Consider the following 6,203-nt stretch of genomic DNA (forward strand, 5'->3'; position numbering starts at 1 on the left):
CATTGCCTCACTAATTTACCATTTTTTTGTGATGAGAACATTAAAACTCTATTTTAGCAATTTTGGAATATGCAATACATTATTGGCCGGGTGTGGTGGCTCATGTCTGTAATCCCAGCACTTTGGGAGGTCAAGGTGGGATGATCACTTGAGTCCAGGAGTTCAAGACCAGCCTGGACAACTTAGTGTGACCTCGACTTTACAAAAAAAATTAAAGAATAAAATAAAATAAATACAATGGGCTGACTCTGTACACGTGAGCTGCAGCATGGCAGCCCACCACTCCAGCCCACTCAAGCCGCAGAATAAAGCTCATAAAAGTGGGTGGCATCAGGGTTGGGGATCTGCACAGCAGGATGGCAAGGGCTGTCTAGCACTGAACACCCTAAGCAAGAAGGTGAGAAAAGAACTCAGCAGAATAGACCAGAGGCATCCTGCCAGCCAGCTCCAAAAGCAGAAGAAGGAGGTGGTTCTGGCAGAGAAGAGATAGCTGGGAAGCAAGGATGACCCTCCTCATTAGCACTAGCTGTCCAGGGATTATCTGGTCTCCCACTGAAGAAACAAATAGATGCCAGAAAGAAGCTAAGTAAAGCAGTGGAGAAGCACTTTCTGGATGACAAACTCATCTTGTTAGACACTCAACAGGAGGCAGGGATGCTAGTTAGGCAGTTGGCTAACCAGAAGCAACGGCATCTTGCTTTTTGAGATCAGCAGGCCTACCTATTTGACCATACTGCTGATTTTGTTTCTAGTGAAGAGAATAACTTGGTGGGCACCTTGTAAATTTCAGGCTATGTTCATGGGCAGACTCTGAATGTAAATAGGTTGCTGCATATCACTGGACGTGGTTATTTCCAGATGAAACACAGAGATGCCCCCATGGACCCTTTCCCTTTAAATCCTAGAGTAATTAAATCCCAAAAGGACCCAGACATGGCAATAGAGATTTGTGCCATGGATAGTGTCGATGATATGGAAGAAGACCTTAAAGTCCTAATGAAAGCAGACCCTGCTAGACAGGAATCCTGACAAACAGGTTATCCCAGATCCAAGGCAGGGGGAGTAAACCTGGCCCAATGAGGAGGAGTTGAGTGAGACAAAGGATTTCTTGAAGGGAGTTTCTAAAGTGGTAAAGAATATGATGATATAGAACATGAGGATTTTGTGGAGGAGGAGTCTCAGGAAGAAAGTGTGAAGATGAAGAAGAGAAGGAATGTGAAACTCTGACTACAAGGGAGTCTGTGCATGATGATCTCTATGATAAGAAAGTGGATGAAGAAGCTGAGGCAAAAATGTTGGAGAAATGTAAACAAGAAAGACTGGAAGAGATATTTCCAGATAAAGTGGACACTCCCCGTTATGTGGCTGCCAGAATTCAACTTCAGAAATACAAAGGCCTCAAGAGCTTCCAGACATCTCCATGGGAATCTAAGGAAAAATCTTCCTCAAGATTATGCTTGAATATTTCAGTTGCAGAACTTTACTACTAGTAGGAAAAGCATCTTTAAAGAGATTGAAGAAAAAGAGGTTGAAGGAGTTGATTTTGGCTGGTATGTCACACTTCACGTCTTTGAAGTCCCTGTCTCTGTGATTGAGTGCTTCAGGCAAGGAGCACCCTTGACTGCATTTTCTTCACTACCTCATGAACAGAAGATGTCAGTATTGAATATGGTGGTGAGGCATGACCCTGGCAGCACTGACTCTGTGAAAGCCAAGGAGGAGCTCATATTCCACTGTCGATCCAGGCACTGCCAAGCCTCACCTTTATTCTCTCAGCACGCTGGAGCAGACAAACTTAAATTTCAGAGATTCCTGACTGCTGACATGGACCTGGCGGTGACAGTATATCTGCCAATCACTTTTCCTCATTCATCTTTGCTGCTTCTCAAGCAGAAAAGCAATGGAATGCACAATCTCATTGCTACAGGCCATCTTTTGTTGGTGGATCCAAACAGAATGGTCATCAAGAGAGTCGTCCTGAGTGGTCATCCTTTCAAAATTTGTACTAAGATGGCAGTGGTATGTTCTTCAATAGAAAGGATGTGCAGTGTTTTAAACCAGTGAAACTGAGAACAAAGTGGAGCCGCAGAGGACACATCCAGGAGCCTTTAGGTACCCATGGCCACATGAAGTGCAACTTTGATGGGAAGCTAAAATCTCAGAACGCAGAACTGATGAACCTCTACAAACAAGTTTTCACCAAATGGACTTATGACCCAAGTGTACCAGAAACAGCATCTTGAGTGAAAAGTGAGATTTCTTCAACAGTACCTCAGGTGGGCATGGAGTAATGGATTTAAAGAGATTCTGTCTTACTGGTGCCAATCAGCACTCCAGGGATGGGAGTCACAACTTGTGACTGGGCACAAGTTTACTTTCTGCATCAGCCTGTCAGTCTGCTGAGCCATTTTGCGAGACATTTTTTTTTGGCCTTAACAAAATGTCTCAGCTAAGTATGGAAGTTTTTCTACTACTTAATCCAAAAAGCTATTAAATCTTACTGAAATAAAAATAAATGCATAAATACAATGTATTATTAATAACTGTGCTCACCGTGTTGCACAATAGATCGCTAAAGGATATTCCTCCAGTGTCGTTGAAACTTTGTACCCTTTGACCACATTTCCTTTTCAACTTAGTCACTGACTTGCTGATGTTTGGCTTTGACAGAAATGTGTTTCCAGAATGCGTTTCCATTCCTTCCTCAGAGCAGGGAGGGCAGTGAGGCCTGCTTCTTTTGCTTTTAAGTTGATTCTTTCCTCTGAGGGAGGGAGCCCGTCATCCTTACGTTCATCATCTGCTGGGACAGCACTCCAAAGTCACCCTCACCATTTGGCAAATCCAGATTCTGTCAGATGTGCCCACGCGTTTGTTGTTTCTCAACAAATGGAAGAACTACGGTGATTACTGCTGCTCAGTAAATTAAACTTAACAACCTAGTTTATTCCAGCAGGTTCCTGGTAAACAGCGCTGCAGCTGAAAAGGTTTATCCTGTTTATGTTAACATGAAATATCCCGGGTTGAGGCTCCCAGAGCAGGGCAGAGGCTACACTCCCTGAATGCGAGCTGTTTGAAGGGCTTTCTGTTTTAACAAATGGTGTTTAGATAAGAAAGCCACTGTTGATGTGATGTTTTGTATCAACTTTGAGCTTTTGACGTAGATGGAGGTTGTTCTATTTCAATATATGCCAAGCCTTCTTAAAGAGGCGAATCATCACTCTGTGTAACGGTTGGAAGTCCCCCATTGGCAAACCCTCCATACGCAGCATGACCTTCTTGAGTTGCTGTCTCCGCATCAGGTTTCTCAAGCTCAGCACTGTTACCACAGGACTGAGTCATGCTTTGTTGTGGGCCGTCCAGTGCATTGCAGGATGTTTAGCAGCAACCTGACCTCTACCCATTAAATGCCAGTAGCACCCTCCCACAAGTCCTGACAATCAAAACTGCCTACAGACATTGCCAAATGTCCTCTGGGGAGGGGAGAAAACCACCCCTCACCCACTCACCTGCATTGAGAACTACTACTCAAAGTTAAAAACAACATTCTTTTTATGAAGGCCAGGAAGGGACAGGACAGTTTATAGAACATTCAGGTACTCTCAAAGCATCCTCAGATTGGTCTCTTCTTTCATCCATGTCCACAGGGAATCTGACATTGAAACTAGAAAACACACATATTTAAAAGACATTACCAGAGTCTCACTAAAAATACAAAAAATTAGCCAGGCGTGGTGGCGGCGCCTTTAGTCCCAGCTATTCAGGAGGCTGAGGCAGGAGAATGGCATGAACCCAGGAGGCGGAGCTTGTAGTGAGCAGAGATCACGCCACTGCACTTCAGCCTGGGCAACAGAGCGAGACTCTGTCTCAAAAAAAAAAAAAAGACATTACCAGAAAAATTAAAATCATCCAGGGAGTATTCAGTAAGTGTTCTTTATGTGCCCCCAACGTGGTCTGCTCTCTAGATTCTTTAAAAGCTTTCTGTCCCATCAGCCTTAAAAAGGAGGGAGGCCAGTCATGGTGGCTCACGTCTATAATCCCAACACTTTGGGAAGCCAAGGCAGGAGGATCGCTTGATCCCAGGAGTTCGAGACCAGCCTGGGCAATATAGTAAGACCTTGTCACTACAAAAAATTAAAAAATTAGTCAAGCATGGTGGCACACACCTGTAGTTCCAGCTACTCAGGAGACTGAGTTGGGAGGATGGCTTGAACCTGAGAGATGGAGGTTGCATGAGCTGTGATCATGCCACTGCATTCCAGCCTGGAAAAAAAGCAAGGCCCTGTCTGGAAATAAATAAATAAATAAATAAATAAATAAATAAATAAATAGTAAAGAAGTCGTGTCACATGCTACAATATAGATGAACCTTGAAGACATTATTCTAAGTAAAATAAGCCAGGCAGAAAATGACAAATACTGTGTGATTTCACTTACATAAGGTCCCTAGAGTATTCAAATTCAGAGAAACAAGAATAGAATTGTGGTTCCCAGGAGCTGAGGGAAGAGGGATGTGGGGAGTTGTTGTTGAATGGACAGAGTTCCAGTTTTGCAAGATGAAAAGCGTTCTAGAGATTGGTTGCATGACAATACGAATGTAACTAACACTACTGAACTATGCATTCAGAAATGGTTAAGATGGTAAATTTTAACTTATGTGTTTTTACCACAATAAAAAAAAACTGATAATAATAAAGAAAAATAGCACCAGCCTGGTGCCTTGATGACAGGGCAGTGGTTTATGACAGGACATGGAGTGTTCTGTTGATGGTAGGTGGTAGTTGGGAAAGTAGAATTAAGAATTAAGCATGGTTTGGAAAAGGTGTCATAATTCAGAAAAGAGATTCTCTCATTAAAACTTTGGTTAAATTTGGATTCCTTTGAGCTGATCCTATTCCCAAAAGCCCAAAAGCTGCTGTGAAATTCACCGATCATTCTTTGAGACTTTTAGCATTACATATCACACTCATCATTATTTTTACCAGGACACTAGAGAGGGGTGTGTGTATGTCTGTGTGTGTGTGTGTGTGTATGTGTATGTGAGAGAGAGAGAGAGAGAGAGAGAAAGTAGCTGTAGTGCAGTAGCATCAACTTATGATTTCTCACAACCACTTTTTAAGGAAAGGAAGCCAGGATTGGAGAGGGACAACTGCAGCTCAATGAGGATAAATGTGGCCCCCAGCAAACTCCAAAAGCCTCCACAGAGGCCATGTTGAGGAAATGAGGAGAAGGCAGCCCCCTGGGCCACCACCTCCCCCCCAACCAGAGCAACTCTATGCCCTGTGCTCTCCATGTGGGCTTCCACCTAACACTCCACTTGAGGAAAGGATTCTGCATCTAAACTTTGAAAACCACTAGATTAGGAACAACTCTACGTTCCTTTACCACTTAAACATTCTGTGATCCCAGTAGAGATTGCTTATTATTCATTTGATCATTTTGGCAGCCAATCACCCTCCCCAAAAAAACTGGAGTGCCCAGACATAATCCAGGCATGGCACTAAGAAGTAACAAAAAAAAATAATGCAGGCATTATTCTCAAGAAACTCGTGGTGCAGTGGGATCCAACTGCATGTAAACCGAATAACTACTGCCCAATATTCTAAGAGAGGGAATTACAAGGTGAGACGGAAGCAAAAAAAAAAAAAAATAGCCTTTATCACAAGAAGAAATTCTAACTAAGTAGAAATGAAATGCAGTGAATCTTATAGCTGGGAGGATTCCTGGAGTAGTTCATAAGATGGACGTCAGAACTGCAGGAGCTGGGACCTGGGAATGAGACCCAGAGACTCAGAAGCATGAGGCTTCCATGACACAGTCACCGCAGGCAAGCCCTCTCCACTTCAGAAAAACATATGCATGGCTGCCTGCAGCCCCAGCTTAGCAGTACCAGGGGGAAGAAAGAGCTATCTCTCCCAGTGCCTCTCCATCCATTCCAGGAAGAACCATTTGGACTCTGTTTGAGTTCCGTGCCGCTGCTGGCAGGGGATGCAACACATCCATTAGCCAAGCCAGGGTCCTGAGCACCCTGCCTATCCCCACATTCATCATTAAAGGGGCTGACACCAAAAAGAAGGGGGAAGGAAAAGCTACTGAGCAGAACAGTCACCACTACAGGAGGCTCCGAACTACCAGGCAGATGGATCTGCATAAGTGAAGGGTGGCTGTCCACCTTCCTGTCCAGCCCTGTTGCTGTCTGCTCATAT

The 6,203-nt window shown here is 43.8% G+C and overlaps 1 pseudogene; it reads left to right on the forward strand.

Moving 5' to 3' along the window:
- The first annotated feature begins 268 nt into the window (after positions 1 to 268).
- Positions 269 to 2,291, forward strand: LOC104657082 (annotated as a pseudogene).
- The last annotated feature ends 3,912 nt before the right edge of the window (positions 2,292 to 6,203 follow it).

The sequence above is a fragment of the Rhinopithecus roxellana genome, chromosome 3 (assembly GCF_007565055.1).
Source record: "Rhinopithecus roxellana isolate Shanxi Qingling chromosome 3, ASM756505v1, whole genome shotgun sequence".
Taxonomy (NCBI): Eukaryota; Metazoa; Chordata; class Mammalia; order Primates; family Cercopithecidae; genus Rhinopithecus; species Rhinopithecus roxellana.